The sequence below is a fragment of the Salmo trutta genome, chromosome 39, assembly GCF_901001165.1.
Source record: "Salmo trutta chromosome 39, fSalTru1.1, whole genome shotgun sequence".
Classification (NCBI taxonomy): domain Eukaryota; kingdom Metazoa; phylum Chordata; class Actinopteri; order Salmoniformes; family Salmonidae; genus Salmo; species Salmo trutta.
The window spans coordinates 4,337,376-4,357,368 of record NC_042995.1 but is presented as its reverse complement, the minus strand read 5'-3'; the positions used below and the strand labels follow the sequence as shown (position 1 = coordinate 4,357,368).

At 46.7% G+C, this 19,993-nt stretch overlaps 1 protein-coding gene across 1 annotated transcript in view; it reads right to left on the bottom strand.

Annotated features, from left to right (window-relative positions):
• The window catches only part of LOC115179722 (filamin A-interacting protein 1-like), a 112,387-nt gene extending 96,427 nt beyond the window's left edge, over positions 1–15,960 (bottom strand). The window contains exon 1 of the mRNA XM_029741405.1: positions 15,660–15,960. The gene's annotated coding sequence lies outside the window, so the exon portion shown is untranslated. The remainder of the gene's footprint in view (positions 1–15,659) is intronic.
• Between the last annotated feature and the right edge of the window lie 4,033 nt (positions 15,961–19,993).

Genomic DNA, 19,993 nt, shown 5'->3' with positions numbered 1-19,993 from the left:
GTAACTGTCCATGTCTAGGCCTGACTCACCCTGACCTGTCTGAGAGATCAAATCAAGTCAAATTTTATTAGTCACATGTGCCGAATACAACAGACCTTACAGTGAAAGGCTTACTTATGAGCCCCTAACCGACAGTGCAGTTAAAAAAAAAAAAAAAGAAAAATACGAAATAAAAATATACCTAACACTACAACCTTATGACCCCGAGTGACCTCACAACAAGTCAGTTGATTCCTTCTCATCGTCACGCCAACTGAAGTACACACAACTAACCATTTGTGGAGGTTGAAAATCCGACTTTGTAGGGTTTTCTAATCTCTCAGTGTTTCTGGTTGACTCTTTCTGACCGTTCATCTATTGGAGAGGAATGCCACCGCCTTGTAACCCTTCACAGTTGTCTGTTGTCTCCCCTTGAAAGAGTCCCATGTCCGTTTCTCTGGTCTATTTCTCCCATAAAAGCATGTTACGCCTCTCTCCACCCACGTTCAATCTTACAATGATAGCCTTTCTATATATATCCTCAGTATTTTGGTGCTTCCGGCATCGTACGATATGGGACAATGAATGTAATGGCACTGTGTGCCAACCACTGTTCTAAGAATACCAGGCCCTTTCTAAGAATCTAAGAATACTAGAATAAGTTAAGCATACTATGATCCAATTAGTCCACTTAATGTCAAAAACTTCAAGTTCCATTTTTCAGACTTTAGCTTGGAGCTTTATGCCCCCTACTGGGGAAAGGGGAAGGAAACATGTAAAACAAGAAGTGGAGCTCCAGTATGGAAGAGGAGAGAAGTAATGGTGGAAATTCAGCTAGACCTCCATACCATACACCCTGCATCCATCCCATTGCTGGCATGCCTCTGAAGCTAAGCAGGGTTGGTCCTAGTTGGTCCCTGGATGGGAGACCAGATGCTGCTGGAAGTGGTGTTGGAGGGCCAGTAGGAGGCACACTTTCCTCTGGTCTAAAAAAACTATCCTCGTACCCCAGGGCAGTGATTGGAGACATTGCCCTGTGTAGGGTGCCGTCTTTCGGATGGGATGTTAAATGGGTGTCCTGTCTCTCTGTGGTCACTAAAGATCCCATGGCACTTATTGTAAGAGTAAGAGTAAGAGTAGGGGTGGTAACTCTGGTGTCCTGGCTAAATTCCCAATCTGACCATCATGACTATCTAATCATCCCCAGCTTCCAATTGGCTCATTCATCCTGCCTCCTTTCCCCTGTAACTATTCCCCAGGTCATTGCTGTAAATGAGAATGTGTTCTCAGTCAACATACCTGGTAAAATAAAGGTTAAAAAAAATACAGAACACATTGATGCTAGGAATATAGACCAGTTATGTTATCAGGCAATCCTCACAATTGAAAGGCTCATATGTGAAGAGGCCAACTAGGCTATATTGCAAAGGTCACTTCCTTCTCAGTAAACACCAGGCCTATACAAAATACTCACATGGGATTATAAAATACCAATGGATTCATTCTGCTGAGTAGGAGTCATGAAAGACCCAAAAAAGAGAAATGGCTCCACAGAACTGTGAACCATCTCTATGCTTCGTCCTTAACATGTCCCACAGTTTATAGTCTGTTGAGCAAGACGTGGCTATGGCTATTAGCCATGCTGCTAATTCGGTCCTGCTAGCTGTTGGAGTGGGGCTAGCCTAGCCTTCATGCATATATGCTCTATGGCTGTTGGAGTGGGTCAAGCCTAGCCTGTGATGGCTGCTGCAGTGGGGCTAGCCAGTGCTAGCTGTTGGAGTGGGGCTAGCTGTTGCAGTGCTCGTGTTGCTGTTATTAAGCCTCTGTGCTTGCTGCTTTGCGTGATGCATTGTTGTTTCTACCTTCTTGCCCTTTGTGCTGTTGTCTGTGCCAATAATGTTTGTACCATATTTTGTGCTGCTACCATGTTGTGTTGCTACCATGTTGTGTTGCTACTCTGTTGTTGTCATGTTGTGTTGCTGCCTTGTTATGTTGTTGTCTTAGGTCTCTCTTTATGTAGTGTTGTCTCTCTTGTCGTGATGTGTGTTTTGTCCTATATATATATACTGCTCAAAAAAATAAAGGGAACACTAAAATAACACATCCTAGATCTGAATGAATGAAATAATCTTATTAAATACTTTTTTTCTTTACATAGTTGAATGTGCTGACAACAAAATCACACAAAAATAATCAATGGAAATCCAATTTATCAACCCATGGAGGTCTGGATTTGGAGTCACACTCAAAATTAAAGTGGAAAAACACACTACAGGCTGATCCAACTTTGATGTAATGTCCTTAAAACAAGTCAAAATGAGGCTCAGTAGTGTGTGTGGCCTCCACGTGCCTGTATGACCTCCCTACAACGCCTGGGCATGCTCCTGATGAGGTGGCGGATGGTCTCCTGAGGGATCTCCTCCCAGACCTGGACTAAAGCATCCGCCAACTCCTGGACAGTCTGTGGTGCAATGTGGCGTTGGTGGATGGAGCGAGACATGATGTCCCAGATGTGCTCAATTGGATTCAGGTCTGGGGAACGGGCGGGCCAGTCCATAGCATCAATGCCTTCCTCTTGCAGGAACTGCTGACACACTCCAGCCACATGAGGTCTAGCATTGTCTTGCATTAGGAGGAACCCAGGGCCAACCGCACCAGCATATGGTCTCACAAGGGGTCTGAGGATCACATCTCGGTACCGAATGGCAGTCAGGATACTTCTGGCGAGCACATGGAGGGCTGTGCGGCCCCCCAAAGAAATGCCACCCCACAACATGACTGACCAACCGCCAAACCGGTCATGCTGGAGGATGTTGCAGGCAGCAGAACGTTCTCCACTGCGTCTCCAGACTGTCACGTCTGTCACATGTGCTCAGTGTGAACCTGCTTTCATCTGTGAAGAGCACAGGGCGCCAGTGGCGAATTTGCCAATCTTGGTGTTCTCTGGCAAATGCCAAACAACCTGCACGGTGTTGGGCTGTAAGCACAACCCCCAACTGTGGACGTCGGGCCCTCATACCACCCTCATGGAGTCTGTTTCTGACCGTTTGAGCAGACACATGCACATTTGTGGCCTGCTGGAGGTCATTTTGCAGGGCTCTGGCAGTGCTCCTCCTGCTCCTCCTTGCACAAAGGCGGAGGTAGCGGTCCTGCTGCTGGGTTGTTGCCCTCCTACGGCCTCCTCCACATCTCCTGATGTACTGGCTTGTCTCCTGGTAGCGCCTCCATGCTCTGGACACTACGCTGACAGACACAGCAAACCTTCTTGCCACAGCTTGCATTGATGTGCCATCCTGGATGAGCTGCACTACCTGAGCCACTTTTGTGGGTTGTAGACTCCATCTCATGCTACCACTAGAGTGAAAGCACCGCCAGCATTCAAAAGTGACCAAAACATCAGCCAGGAAGCATAGGAACTGAGAAGTGGTCTGTGGTCACCACCTGCAGAACCACTCCTTTATTGGGGGTGTCTTGCTAATTGCCTATAATTTCCACCTGTTGTCTATTCCATTTGCACAACAGCATGTGAAATGTATTGTCAATCAGTGTTGCTTCCTAAGTGGACAGTTTGATTTCACAGAAGTGTGATTGACTTGGAGTTACATTGTGTTGTTTAAGTGTTCCCTTTATTTTTTTGAGCAGTGTATATATATATATATATATATATATATATATATATATTTATTTTTTATTTTATTTTATTTTTTATCCCAGCCTCCGTCCCTGCAGTAGGCCTTTTGTCTTTTGGTAGGCCGTCATTGTAAGTAAGAATTTGTTCTTTGACTGACTTGCCTAGTTAAATAAAGTTTATGTGCCCAGACTTGAGGCGGGATGATCTCTCTGTAATCCACGCCTGCCCAACGCCCCGCTGCCTGCTATAATTAGGGTCACTCGATCCGCCCCACTACGGGGGAGGGGGTGGGGGGTTAAATATATATACCTAATATATTTAAATATATTGGGAAAATGTTTTTATCAAATATATAAATAAATAAAATATATGTACATTATTTGTAAAATGTATGTGTAAAATACACACTCACACCTTCACTCACACATCTTTTCTACCCCGATGATAATGTTGAGTCTCATTGACCTCTGGTACCTTAGCATTAGGTTTCCAAAGTTGCGTTTTGCACTGATTGAAGTGGATTTAACAAGTGAAATCAATAACCGATCATAGCTTTCACTTGGATTCGCCTGGTCATGGAAAAAGCAGGTGTTATTAATGTTTTGTATACTCAGTGTATAAACCTCTATGTAGAAGTATATGAAAATGGCCAATTTTGTAATATGTCCATATATTTTTGTACATATATTAAAATATGTACATATCAGGTTTAAACATGTATTTCGGTATCTGTAATTTACATATACGTAAATACATGTACATACACGTACATATACCAGCCTGACACTGGGATTGTAATCTTTTCTGTTTAATCCATGTGGTGTTTTTAATCAAACTAAATGGTTAGCCACACAGTGAAAACATCCATTGTTGATTTATAACCAGTTTAGCTCACTGTTGCTCATGGCAACAGACCCTCAATGGTAGTCTGTCTGTCTGTCTGTCTGTCTGTCTGTCTGTCTGTCTGTCTGTCTGTCTGTCTGTCAGACTGAAATCTCATGTATCTAAGAATTTGGACAGCTACAATATCAGTTCAATAAGGTTTCAACTCCTTACTAAGAATAACACATATTGTTATTTGCTAGCGCAGCAGGCTGAGGTAACCAATTAGGCCATTGACCAGCTGTCGAGGTCACAATTGATGTCACTCTTCTCCCTTGATGGTGATTAGTTAAGCATTAAGCATCTCCTCATTGACTGACTCGCTGGGAAAGAGGGAATTGATCGGCTATTTAAAACCACTCACTTGTATTGATCGTAATGTATTGACTAACACTGGCTGGTGTCTCCTGTTTGGAGATTTGAACCTTTACGCTAACAAATCTAAGATGGAAAACACCAAGGCCCGGTTTCCCAAAAGCATCGTAGGAGCATCGTTAAATCTCCGAGCTGTTTCCCAAAAACATCGTTAAATCTCAGAGCTGTTTCCCAAAAACATCGTAGGAGCATCGTTAAATCTCCGAGCTGTTTCCCAAAAACATCGTAGGAGCATCGTTAAATCTCCGAGCTGTTTCCCAAAAACATCGTAGGAGCATCGTTAAATCTCCGAGCTGTTTCCCAAAAACATCGTAGGAGCATCGTTAAATCTCCGAGCTGTTTCCCAAAAACATCGTAGGAGCATCGTTAAATCTCAGAGCTGTTTCCCAAAAACATTGTTATTAACGTTGCACTTGAAAACGCTCTTAATCTAACGACCGCCTCAGATCACTCGTAGAACAGCTAAGTCAAATCAAATCAAATTTATTTATAAAGCCCTTCTTACATCAGCTGATATCTCAAAGTGCTGTACAGAAACCCAGCCTAAAACCACAAACAGCAAGCAATGCAAGTGTAGAAGCACTGTGGCTAGGAAAAACTCCCTAGAAAGGCCAGAACCTAGGAAGAAACCTAGAGAGGAACCAGGCTATGAGGGGTGGCCGGGTGGAGATTATAACAGAACATGGTCAAGATGTTCAAATGTTCATAGATGACCAACAGGGTCAAATAATAATAATCACAGTGGTTGTCGAGGGTGCAACAGGTCAGCACCTCAGGAGTAAATGTCAGTTGGCTTTTCATAGCCGATCATTCAGAGTATCTCTACCAATCCTGCTGTCTCTAGAGAATTGAAAACATCAGGTCTGGGACAGGTAGCACGTCCGGTGAACAGTGCGTCGTTAGATGCTTTTTTTGCCCTCCCAAGTCACTTTATACACAGAAGATCTCCGCTAAACATAGAATCCCATGTTTTATCTGTCTCTCTGTGACTGATGATAACTTCACAACGAAGTTGACTGCAAATACTAAGTTGCCTACGGTAGGCTATAGGCCTATGTAAATCATATTGCAATACATTTAACGTTCAATCAATTTAGTTCTATTTTGATACTTGTATGCCACTGTCTGTAATTTGTCTCAATATATTTCATGATGTGTAACAACATGTGCGCAATGATGCGCAAAATCTTGATTTAGTGCATTATAATAAGCTGCCTAATATTTTCAGCCATAGGTGATAATATCTTTCTGGTAGCTGATCCGTCGTCAGTACTGTGGAATAATTAGAATGTTAAGGTAAGATTTGAATAGAGAAAGCTGACCCGAGAGCAGCGTTGCCTTTCGATCCTATCAGTATCGACCCATGCCTCAATGACGCACTTAGTGAACGTTCTCTCTGCGTGGTGTTTTGGGAAACCTATTTTACATCTTCGGCCGTTGTAGGAAAGATGCATCGTTAAAACGCTCGTAAGACTAAATGCCAACACTTTTGGGAAACCTGGCCCAGGTTGATTATTCCTGGCAATGATTAGCTAGCGAAGCATGGCTGTAGATCTAAGTGATCTGTTGTGGTATCGATATAGCTGTGGACCCCAGGAAGAGTAGATGCTGCTTCTGTAAAGGCTAATGAGGATCCAAATAAACAAAACAGTTACCAACAGCGAGCCCCTAACTACCAAAACCACCTAGCAGGTCATTTGGGTCACATTCATATAGACATGTCATAAAAAAGAGCTGACAAGATTCCTTACTCTACATGTAATAGAGCCATGTCTGTTCTACTAAATATATTTCTGTCTGAATGCTCCACACCACTGCGCCCAACTTCCTTTACTGGTATCCTGAGTGAAAGACGATGTGGAGAAAAGCTGCAGTATAAGAGAGATTGGACCATAGCTTAAGCCAGGCCTGTTATAAGGTCTAACTGGACTATATGGCAGACAGACGGTGTACTGTACCCTCCTCACACCTCATGGGTAGCTCTGGGCCCCGTGCCAGCCTGACACTGCACCATGCTGTGTCCTGTTATAAGGTCTAACTGGACTATATGGCAGACAGACGGTGTACTGTACCCTCCTCACACCTCATGGGTAGCTCTGGGCCCCGTGCCAGCCTGACACTGCACCATGCTGTGTCCTGTTATAAGGTCTAACTGGACTATATGGCAGACAGACGGTGTACTGTACCCTCCTCACACCTCATGGGTAGCTCTGGGCCCCGTGCCAGCCTGACACTGCACCATGCTGTGTCCTGTTATAAGGTCTAACTGGACTATATGGCAGACAGACGGTGTACTGTACCCTCCTCACACCTCATGGGTAGCTCTGGGCCCCGTGCCAGCCTGACACTGCACCATGCTGTGTCCTGTTATAAGGTCTAACTGGACTATATGGCAGACAGACGGTGTACTGTACCCTCCTCACACCTCATGGGTAGCTCTGGGCCCCGTGCCAGCCTGACACTGCACCATGCTGTGTCCTGTTATAAGGTCTAACTGGACTATATGGCAGACAGACGGTGTACTGTACCCTCCTCACACCTCATGGGTAGCTCTGGGCCCCGTGCCAGCCTGACACTGCACCATGCTGTGTCCTGTTATAAGGTCTAACTGGACTATATGGCAGACAGACGGTGTACTGTACCCTCCTCACACCTCATGGGTAGCTCTGGGCCCCGTGCCAGCCTGACACTGCACCATGCTGTGTCCTGTTATAAGGTCTAACTGGACTATATGGCAGACAGACGGTGTTCTGTACCCTCCTCACACCTCATGGGTAGCTCTGGGCCCCGTGCCAGCCTGACACTGCACCATGCTGTGTCCTGTTATAAGGTCTAACTGGACTATATGGCAGACAGACGGTGTACTGTACCCTCCTCACACCTCATGGGTAGCTCTGGGCCCCGTGCCAGCCTGACACTGCACCATGCTGTGTCCTGGAGGCCAGAGCTCATATCCAGTGCTGTGTGTGTGTAACATGCCTCAGTCAATCAGTAGCCTTAAATAAGAAGGGAACGGTTGAGGGGAACATGTTCTAGGGGGAGAAAATAGCCTGATAATTGCTCCTGACATTTGATGAATTCCAGAGTGGCACAAGGTGGATAAGCTCTCTGTAACATTTTTAGTATGACCGTCCCTAGCGACGTGATGTCATAGACGGGACAACAACAAGGGTCACTGCAACCAGTGGGGCCGTTTTTAACCAATTGGAACTCAATGACCTTTTATTCTTTCACTAGCTCGCATTTAGCAAGGAACCCAGTACTTGTGCCGTCTTATCCAATCCTTCGATTTCATGGCTTGGTTTTTGCTCTGACAACTGACACTGTCAACTGTGGGACCTTATATAGACAGGTGTGTGCCTTTCCAAACCATGTCAAATCAATTGAATTTACCCCAGGTGGACTCCAATCCAAGTTGTAGAAACATCTCAAGGATGATCAATGGAAACAGGATGCACCTGAGCTTAGTTTTGAACCTCATAGCAAAGGGTCTGAATACTTATGTAAATAACGTATTTCTGTGTTTTTATTTTTTATAAATTAGCAAAAATGTCTAAAAATCAATTTTTGCTTTGTCATTATGGGGTATCGTGTGTAGATTGATGAAGGGGGAAAAAACAATTTCATCAATTTTAGAATAAGGCTGTAATGTAATAAAATGTGGAAAAAGTCAAGGGGTCTGAATAGTTTCCGAATGCACTGTATATGTTCAATCCAGAAATGGTTCATCCAATCAGCCTAAAACCTAATCCCTTCTTAATTCACTAGCTCACCAGCAATATGTCTCACACCAGGCTTAGTCTGGACCTCAGGCTGAGCAGGTCCAGCCTCCTCTGACAAGTTTAGAAGCTGGGGATTCACCCTGTAACACCCCAGCTATAGGATTCCACAGGCACGACACTTTCAGACATTAAAATGAGGCTTTTTCATCTGCTGCTGAGTGTCTAATGCAGCACGGACGCTCATCCATCACTCCAGGCCTAATGTACTGTGTATAGACACAGCGAGTGGCCAATGCTCCCTGCCTGCTCTGTGGCTTTAGGAGTCTGAGCAGGATACAATCAGACCAACCATTTCATGTGTATATTTGTTTACTTACGCCATATCACTACCACTACATACACCTGTCTCATCCTGAAAGCTGTACAATCTTTTTGGTTCCAGGTAAAACCCTATGCGGTTCCATGTAGAACCCTTTCCACAGAAGGTTCTACATGGAACCACATAGGGTTTTACCTGGAACCAAAAAGAGTTCCTCAAAGGGTTCCCCTATGGGGACAGCCGAAGTACCCTTTTATGTTCTAGATAGCACCCTTTTTTCTAAGAGTGTACCTATTTCTACCTATCTGTGAGAGGGGTCTATCAGCTGTTTCTACAACGCAGTACCCAAAGACCATTGTGTGATTTGACTTGATTGTAGGGAAAAAGGTATGTTGAACTGTGTAAATACTGCAGTGCAGGCTTGTTTTGACAGAGCTCATGGTCACTCTGGTAGCTAGGCCAGAAGGTCTCAAGAGGGTCTAGTAAACAACTCACTTCTCTGCCTCCCTACATATTCTCTAACTGGGGAGAGAGAAGTCCCTACAGCTCTGAATTCTCCTTCAACCCACAGATACAACGACTGCAGTGCAGCGTGAAGCTATGTTGTGATTTTAAATGACAAATAGAGGATTATTTAAGAGTAAACATGCTGATATTTAACTGCAATGTGCAGCAAGGCACAACATTGTGGCTGGCAGGCAGAAGGAGGAGAAGGAGATGTGGGGGTGAACAACATTAGAATTTCTCTTCAGATATATATTTTTATATATAGAGCTCTTTTCCCAGAGACTACACCAGTGGCATTCTGTGAGGAAACAGGATACCTGGTCTAAAAAGGAAGCAACCTCGCTGCTCTTTGGGGAGCTACATGTGCTTGGCTCAGGTCCCACTGGCACTGGTCAACCCCCGCTACAGCCCCCATCTCAACCCCTCTCTAGCCACTGTCTCTCTGACCAGCCCCCATCTCAACCCCCTCTCTAGCCACTGTCTCTCTGACCATCCCCCATCTCAACCCCCTCTCTAGCCACTGTCTCTCTGACCAGCCCCCATCTCTAGCCACTGTCTCTCTGACCAGCCCCCATCTCAACCCCCTCTCTAGCCACTGTCTCTCTGACCAGCCCCCATCTCAACCCCCTCTCTAGCCACTGTCTCTCTGACCAGCCCCCATCTCAACCCCCTCTCTAGCCACTGTCTCTCTGACCATCCCCCATCTCAACCCCTCTCTAGCCACTGTCTCTCTGACCATCCCCCATCTCAACCCCCTCTCTAGCCACTGTCTCTCTGACCATCCCCCATCTCAACCCCCTCTCTAGCCACTGTCTCTCTGACCATCCCCCATCTCAACCCCCTCTCTAGCCACTGTCTCTCTGACCATCCCCCATCTCAACCCCCTCTCTAGCCACTGTCTCTCTGACCATCCCCCATCTCAACCCCCTCTCTAGCCACTGTCTCTCTGACCATCCCCCATCTCAACCCCCTCTCTAGCCACTGTCTCTCTGACCGTCCCCCATCTCAACCCCCTCTCTAGCCACTGTCTCTCTGACCATCCCCCATCTCAACCCCCTCTCTAGCCACTGTCTCTCTGACCATCCCCCATCTCATCCCCCTCTCTAGCCACTGTCTCTCTGACCGTCCCCCATCTCAACCCCCTCTCTAGCCCCTGTCTTTCTGACCAGCCCCCATCTAAAACCCGGCCTCTCTCTAGCCCCTGTCTCTCTGACCAGCTCCCATTTCAAACCCGGCCCCTCTCTAGCCCCTGTCTCTCTGACCAGCCCCCATTTCAACCCCGGCCCCTCTCTAGCCCCTGTCTTTCTGACCAGCCCCCATCTAAAACCCGGCCTCTCTCTAGCCCCTGTCTCTCTGACCAGCTCCCATTTCAAACCCGGCCCCTCTCTAGCCCCTGTCTCGCTGACCAGCCCCCATCTCAACCCCGGCCCCTCTCTAGCCCCTGTCTTTCTGACCAGCCCCCATCTCAAACCCGGGCCCTCTCTAGCCCCTGTCTTTCTGACCAGCCCCCATCTAAAACCCGGCCTCTCTCTAGCCCCTGTCTCTCTGACCAGCCCCCATTTCAAGCCCGGCCCCTCTCTAGCCCCTGTCTTTCTGACCAGTCCCCATCTCAAACCCGGCCCCTCTCTAGCCCCTGTCTCTCTGACCAGCCCCCATTTCAAACCCGGCCCCTCTCTAGCCCCTGTCTCTCTGACCAGCCCCCTCCATGGCCTCCCTCAGACCACATGATGGACAAATCACAAGACCTGGTCCAGCACTAACACACTGGGTTCAGTGAGTCCAGGGCTTGGTGCTATTGGATTTGTTGAATTACAGTACCAGTCAAAAGTTTGGATACACCTACTCATTCAAGGAATTTTCTTTATTTTTACTATTTTCTACATTGTAGAATAATAGTGAAGACATCAAAATGATGAAATGACACATGGAATCATGTAGAAAATTGTCAAAACAAAGAAAAACCCTTGAATGAGTAGGTGTATCCAAACTTTTGACTGGTACTGTAGGTGTGGTTGTGGTTGTTCTGGAACAAAAGCCTGCATACACAGTATTAATGTCCACGGCAGTAGGAGGGGCAGCTTGTGGGGGATGTCAGTTTTAATGCAGTCAACACCTGTGTCAACTTTCTGAAGAAACTCCCTGTGTGGTTTCAGTTCATCTGCAATTGGGGCCAAAGAAGTGTTACTGCAGAATCCAACTACTGTCATGAGCAGACAGATGAAGTGTTAATGAAGCCTGGCAAACACTCCGGCCAGCCCCCCTTAAACCCTTAGTGAAGGGATTTGGCTGAGGGGAAGACGGGAGGAGTCTACAGCCATGCTTGCTATTAGGGGCCACGGCCTCACATACACATGTTAATGAGACAGAATGATGGTGGCAGTAACTTGTGACGATCTCACTGCCTGCAGACATGGCTTCATATCTGGCCGTACAGCAGCATCAGCTGTACCTGTTCATGTATTCATTTGATACCTGCACGGACGCGCAAACACACACCTCTGAAGGGAAACACTTAACTAACCCATAGCGCTAGACAGCAGGAGGTGTGACTAATGCTTGTCAGTCTGATGTAATGATTACTGCCCCACTTCCCCCAAACTGTCAATCACACTGAAGGAACCAGACGGCAGAGCATGCCGGTGCCAAACCAAGGTAACAATCTCTACGGTAACCATGGGCTCAACACTGCATCAGTATCCCATCCAATCCATCACTCTGCACAAATGGCTCAATGGAATTTATAAGCCCAAATCCCTGGGCTCTGCTGATTCAGCTGTTCCTTGATCCCCCTCTCCTCACCCCCCTGTCTCCCTTGTTCACCCCACACATACTGTACACTCCTACTGGGACTTCACATGTAACCTGGGCATACACCAGTGGAGGCTGGTGAGGGGAGGGCAGCTCATAGTAATGACGGTTTGATACTGTTCCATTACTATGAGCCCGACCTTTGATTTAAAGTTTTACCAGCCACTGTCATACACACACCCTCAGATCCTCCCTAGGCCCTAGCTGTCTCACCACATCCACACACCCTCAGATCCTCCCTAGGCCCTAGCTGTCTCACCACATCCACACACCCTCAGATCCTCCTTAGGCCCTAGCTGTCTCACCACATCCACACACCCTCAGACCCTCCCTAGGCCCTAGCTGTCTCACCACATCCACACAACCCCAGACCCTCCCTAGGCCCTAGCTGTCTCACCACATCCACATCCACACCCCCTCAGACCCTCCCTAGGCCCTAGCTGTCTCACCACATCCACACACCCTCAGATCCTCCCTAGGCCCTAGCTGTCTCACCACATCCACACACCCTCAGACCCTCCCTAGGCCCTAGCTGTCTCACCACATCCACACAACCCCAGACCCTCCCTAGGCCCTAGCTGTCTCACCACATCCACACACCCTCAGACCCTCCCTAGGCCCTAGCTGTCTCACCACATCCACACACCCTCAGATCCTCCCTAGGCCCTAGCTGTCTCACCACATCCACACACCCTCAGACCCTCCCTAGGCCCTAGCTGTCTCACCACATCCCAGGCTTACAGTCAGATTACAACGCCAGAGGAGGCAGGCACCACAGACAGGCCACGCCATGCCAGAAATACTTTAAGAAATGAGGAGATGGGAAACTCATTGGCCAATGAATAGAGGAAAGTACTATGCTGCCCCACTCAGCAGACTGTTAACCAATCACGTTCATGTTGTCATGCGGTTGCTAAGCTAATCGTCAAGCAATCCCTACTAAAAGTCAAATCAAAATTGAATCAAATCAAATTGCATTCATCACATGCTTTGTGAACAACAGGTGTGGACTAACAGTGAAATGTTTGCGGGCCCTTCCCAACAACGCAGAGAGAAAGAAAATAGAAAAATAATAGAAAAGTAAAACACGTAATAATAAAATGGTATGAAGGTATGTGCCGAAAAACCAGCCTATTGTCCTCAAAAGTAAAAAATGTCACGATTTCAAAGCTATATGATATTACAGAGAACAAGTTAATTATCTCACATCTCAGAAAAGATTTTTAATGTTGTGCTTCTTGTTCACGTAATTCATGCTAATGTTGGATTTTGGAGCTGGTGCACAATTGACTCCCACTGACTCCTTGATGGAGGGCACTACTTGTGGGATTGTACCCAGAATGCACGGCCCATTGACAACATACGGGCAAGATACACAATGGTCGTTAATATGAATCCAATGACGTTTCCCATCTCCTCATTTCTTAAAGTATTTCAGGTCAGGCCTGGTTGTATGTGTTAGCCTGTTGCTTGGACTCACAAACCACTCTGTTGGGTCTCAAGGCTTTTAAAAGTTCATATGGAGCATTGCTGGGTGTCCTTCTGTCAGGACAAATATTTGCTTACAGCATAGATTAGTGTTGGGTTTAGGTTTAGTGTTAGGCTTATCGGGGGCATGTCTAGAGAAGAGCATGGAGCTTCGGCAGGTTCTAGATGAGGGAAGACAGACACCGACCATTCCTGTTTTATGCATGGATTGATGATCTCTAATGTTCAGTCTTAACGCTGGAGGGATTGACGTAAAGTTCTGAACTATAGAAAGTATGTCCACAAGGAGAACGGTAGGCGTTGACACCGAATGCCTTGGTGACTGTTAATGTTCACACTTAAAGCAAGACGGATCAACCTCAAATGTCTGTACTGTCACCGAAGATGATGTGGTCCTTTCCATGTTACACAAACATCCAATGTGCTTTACCACTGTAGGGTTGCCATGCCAAACCCTGGAGCCTCCCGGGAATTGATAACATAAATGTAAACAATGTTGAAGGAGTTCTAATGGTCTTTAGGTTAGGAACCCTGAACGACTGACTCCTCTTGGGTCACATATTGACCGTTCTGTACCCACTAAATGAGCTACTCTAAACGTGGGAATGATCTGCTCTAGCTTGAGAAATGACGACCAAACACAGAGGGGCTTGTTTTGGGCGCCATGTTTGCGCCAGTCTGATCCACAGCCAGAAGAATCTGATCGCTGCTAAAATGTATTGTTGACGGCCAGGCATCCGCCTCCCTCTCCTTGCTCTGGGATGGCACTTTCAAAACGGACCTGCTGGGTGAAGGCCTGATAACCCGATCTGGCTCGGCCCCTCCATATCCCCCACAGCCCCCTGGTGATCTGAGACGCACAGGGCCCCGAGCCTGGACCCGCTGCCCTTTGGAAATACCCTGCTGCTATCACTGTACCACTTCAATGTAGAACATCCATAGGCCATCTTTGTTGATCTTTGTCTTTGATGTGTGGTAAGGAAATTGACTAGAAGGTAATCAGAACTTAACGTCACTACTGCCCAGTGGACTAGGTGGTAACTACTTCCTGCACTTCTCAGTTGAAAATCGATAGTCATGTTCATATTAGCTGCAGTCAATCACATGGGATTATATTTAACTGGAAACTGATCTACACTCTTAGAAAAAAGGGTTCCAAAAGGGTTTTCCGGCTGTCCCCATAGGATAACCATTTTTGGTTCCAGGTAGAACCCTTTTGGGTTCCATGTAGAACCATCTGTGGAAAGGGTTCTAGATGCAACCCAAAAGGGTTACACCTACATTTACATTTGACATTTTAGTCATTTAGCAGACGCTCTTATCCAGAGCGACTTACAGTAGTGAATGCATACATTTCATACATTTTTTCCCCCCGTACTGGTCCCCGTGGGAATCGAACCCACAACCCTGGCGTTGCAAACACCATGCTCTACCAACTGAGCCACCTGGAACCAAAAGGGTTCTTCAAAGGGATATGCTATGGGGACAGCCAAAGAACCCTTTCGGTTCTAGACAGCACATTTTTTTCAGTACAATATTCTATCCAGATACACAAACATAACATCAATACTCATGCAGATATGCACCCAAAACATCAATAATGATGCAAAGATGTCAAATCAACAGGAGTCAATAGGATTGATAGTGGATCTGTGAACCAACTCCCTCAGCAGACCTCACTGAGAATACAACAGTGAGCAGAGTGGTCTATGTGGTCACTACATGTTCCCTTCATGCAGTCTACCTGCCCTGTCTGATTAGCCACAACACCGTCACAGCAACACCCACTCAACACCAGCCTGTCTCCATACACTGCAGAATGCACATGATAAACTGAATGAAATACTGTAGACAAAGAGGGTTGTCATGGGTACAGAGAGAGACGTCCCTGTAGTTTGACCTCCCTCTCTGGGTTTAGCTGCAGCGTGTAGCTGACAACCAGTCTTACCTCAGAGAGCGGTGAGTCAAAGCTGTAGTCCAGACTGCTGCTTTCTGCTAGTGCTGCAGTGTCACTGTGTTGCTCTGTAGCCTCCTGCCAGCAGAGAGGAAATGTTATCCAGTGTGTAGTGTTTCCACGTCTTCCTTCCCTGATCGAGCCCTTTTTCTCCTCTCCTGTGTCCTCAGCTTGCCTCTGTCTCTACAATCCAGTGAGCGATGGGGGAGGAGGGGGGTGAATCACTCTCCCGCCGATGCTGACGGAGAGAGGAGCGTGCCTGGGAGGGAGAGAGACAGAAAGAGGGGGAATGAGACACTGCTGTGATAGAGGACTGGATAGAAGGACAGTGTGGTGCAGTGGAGAGAAATGACTGGGGAGGGAGGGAAGGAGAGAGAGAGGGAGGGAGGGAAGGAGAGAGAGAGGGAGGGAGGGGCAAAGGGACAGATAGGACCTGGCATGCAGATATCAGCCTCGCTGCTAAATTTAACCTACCCCTAATGACACACACACACACACACACTTTGCCAGATGGTCCTGTCAGGGAACTGATCCCTTAGGAGTCTGGGACTGTCCCCGTGGAGATAGAGAGAGAGGAAGGAGAGAGAAGAGAGAGGGGGGGTTAACTTGTTTCAAGTGCCCAGGGGTAGGTTAGTCAGTTTGGGATTGGTTGTGGTTTTATGAAGAGAGTGAAAACCTTGACAAGGGAACATGAAGTATAGACAGTTCCCAAGTTGAAAGCGAATGGCCAGTAAGACCCGAATAGCATCTACCATACACATTCTATAGTTCTATATGTCATTCTATGGAATCTACCTTCACCAGGACAGCTTTGGAAAGCTGATCCCTACATGTAGTCAGGAACTTCGTTTTACTGAAGACACTGGTACCCACGTCACCCACAGCTTAAACAATAGGTGACACAAGGTGACAGAGTAAAATGCATTGTAGTTTTTATTTGACTCAGGTGGTCTATTTTGGATGACAATAGAGTCCGGGTGACCATGTCACCTGCTCTGGTACCTTAGGACAAGGCATTTGATTTGCATGTGGGGAATCAAAATGGTGGTCTGATAGGAGCATAGCAGTATTCAAAACAATGTCAAGATTCTATGATCATTTGCAAGTCAACTCTGAAAATAATAAAACTGTATTTTTCAAAGAATCACTGAATTTCACAGCATGTTTTTTCCCCTTTAAAACCCAGCATTCTATTCCAGAAGTATACTGCTCTATGCTTGGACCTTCACTGAGGCATGCTCTCCTGTGGGACTGTTTTCTGTCCGACCACGGCAACCACGGGACTACATCTCAGACTCCTTTCAATGTGTCCTTGGCTCCGTGCGGGTCTGTGTTTTCAATCAGTGAGCAGTGCTGCGGGTGGGTGGGAAGGCTTTTCCTCTGGCCTTCTCCTGAGTAGCAGTGGTGTCAATGTTTCAGTGTCTGTAAGTGTGTCTGGACTGACACAAACTACGTGTGTGGTGAGGTAAAGGCACATTCGAGGCTTCCATTGTGTCAGTCCCCAGCTGTCATCGGAACCTCTCCTTGACACATACACATACATCTTGTCAGAAACAGACTAAAAGGTGGCCTCACAGTGCCTGCTAGGGGAGGTAGAAAATATCCCCTTATCGATTTAGATCTCAATGGGCTCCCATCAACTCTGACCTTATTTACAATGTGCTGGGGGTTGTCATGGAGACGTGGCGGGGCCTGTACTGTCAGAGCCACCTGTTGTTCTACTCAGGCGAACAATAACGCAGGACAGCATGACAATACACACTCAGTCCCCACTGTAAAATAAACTGTTGGAATACAGGAAAATAGACTATATAGCCAGGCTAACTTTTTCCAGAGAGTTGAGAGGAGTCTCTTTATAGTGTGTGCAGTTCAAAAACACATTGAGTTGCCAACTACACACATCATTCTTCAACTCACTATGAACTCTGAGGGACGTTCCTGTCTAGCCTGACTCCCAACTCTGTTTGTGCTGTCTTGTGTAACTTTGGTGTGACGTTGACATAGCAGTTGGCAAGACAGCACAAACAGATGAGGGACTCAGGCTAGTTCCTGTGCCCTCAGATATAACTAGTTCATCGTTGGCCTTGCGGCCAGTCACTGTGGCATGATGGATGTGATCTGCCTCTTGGGGAGGCTGTGCTGAATGCCTGCTCTGATGTATTTCATTGACAGCTATGTCAGCCATTTTGAGAGTGATGTACAATCATTATATCCCAGCTAGGTTTATTTACGATACGTTTCCTAGCAATTTAACATCCTCTCTAATTGACAACGTGAAGTAAGAAAGTTAATTTAGCCATCAGTTACTTTCAGTCATCAGTAAGAAATAGTCAACTGGAGAAAAAATGGCTATAAAATATCTTGACTTCTATAAAAGGGAGCCGGATAGAATATTGACATCGAAGCATCTCAGACCTGGGACGATAAACCGAAAATGATCGACACCGACCAAACTGACCACTTATCGTGGACATATTGCTGATATCGTTCATTATGATAAATAACCCATAGGGCCGTACTAAAGAAATGTGTAGTTTGAAATGAAATAAGTTTGCTAATATGAGTGATTGTTGAGGCTTAACTTAACCCTGCCCACAAATCACAAGCATCACAAAATGAACCTCACTGACAGCTCCCAGCGTGGTCCAGCTGAATGTGCAGGGCTAGAAGTTTCCACCTGCCCATCATCTTTCATCGTCACCCGGCCCGCTGGGAGCCTTGCAGGAGGGGGAAGGCTATTCCCATCACACCTTGCAGGAGGGGGAAGGCTATTCCCGTCGCATCCCTGATCTGAGCCGTGATCCATCCCACTGAGTATATGTATATATAACACCTCCACCTGGAGAGGGAGGGAGGGAGAGAGAGAGAGGAAGGGAGAGAGGGAGGAGGGAGCGAGGGAGAGAGAGAGACAGAGAGAGAGAGGGAGAGCGGGAGAGGATTCCAGAAATAGACCCCAATACCAAAGACTGGTAACCAGAGAGGGGCATGCTCCTCAAGTGTACCATGGGTCAGTGGAGATAGAGCATACTTATGATGAAAGCTGAAGGATGTATGGGTCATTCAACCCCACACAGGTCTAGACCACTGACCTATAGACTAGGGTACTCTGGGTAATGAGGCACAACATCTAGCTCCTCTCCCCTATGGGCTAGATCTTTAAGGACTCTATGACCTCATCCTCTCTCCATCTCTCCCATTTTGTTGTCCATCACTTAATGGCTGCTGAGCTGCACAATGCTATGCCTTTGACCTCTGCCAAAGTTAAGTGCTTTTCATTGTACCTGCCAGACATGACGTTGCCTAGTGCTCCATCCCAAAATGACTCAAACAGTACACACACGCACGCACACATACATACACACACACATACACACACACGCACACACGCACACACACGCACACACAATAACAAATGGGCCATTATCGCTAATAAAAGGCTCTCTGGTGCAAAGATGCTTCCCAGAAAGACCCTTCACAGCTGCCATCTCCAGCCAGCGTTAGCTTAATGCGATACAGTTGAAGGAAACAGGTGGTGCAGTGGTAAAATAACCCTATGGATACTACCTTTTTACCCTACTGTCTATTCCCAATGTGATGACTGTTTAATGCACTTTTTAGGACATCACTTTGACTGCCTGGGTCTCAGAAGCATTGCTGATAGTGGAATCAGCCCCTGTGTGCTATTGACAGAATGAGCTACAGATGCTTGGTGAGGAAAAAAGAAAAAATACATTGAGAGTTTATTTGTTAAGCTATTGCTCATCCTGCAAACGTGCAATACCATATGGGATTTCCAACTTCCCAACTAGTGCTAAAATGTATATTTTGTTTCTTTGCCTGTATTAAACTACATTTCTGCTTCACAGAATTAAAAAAAAAAAAACTTCTCGGGTGTCTAGAGGAAGAAGTAAAGGGCTTATTCCCAGAGGGAGAACTAAGGGGCTTATTCACAGGGGGAGAACTACAGGGCTTATTCACAGGGGAAGAACTAAGGGGCTTATTCACAGGGGGAGAACTAAGGGGCTTATTCCCAGAGGGAGAACTAAGGGGCTTATTCACAGGGGGAGAACTACAGGGCTTATTCACAGGGGAAGAACTAAGGGGCTTATTCCCAGAGGGAGAACTAAGGGGCTTATTCACAGGGGGAGAACTACAGGGCTTATTCACAGGGGGAGAACTACAGGGTTTATTCACAGGGGGAGAACTACAGGGCTTATTCACAGGGGGAGAACTACAGGGCTTATTCCCAGGGGGAGAACTACAGGGCTTATTCACAGGTGGAGAACTACAGGGCTTATTCACAGGTGGAGAACTAAGGGGCTTGTTCC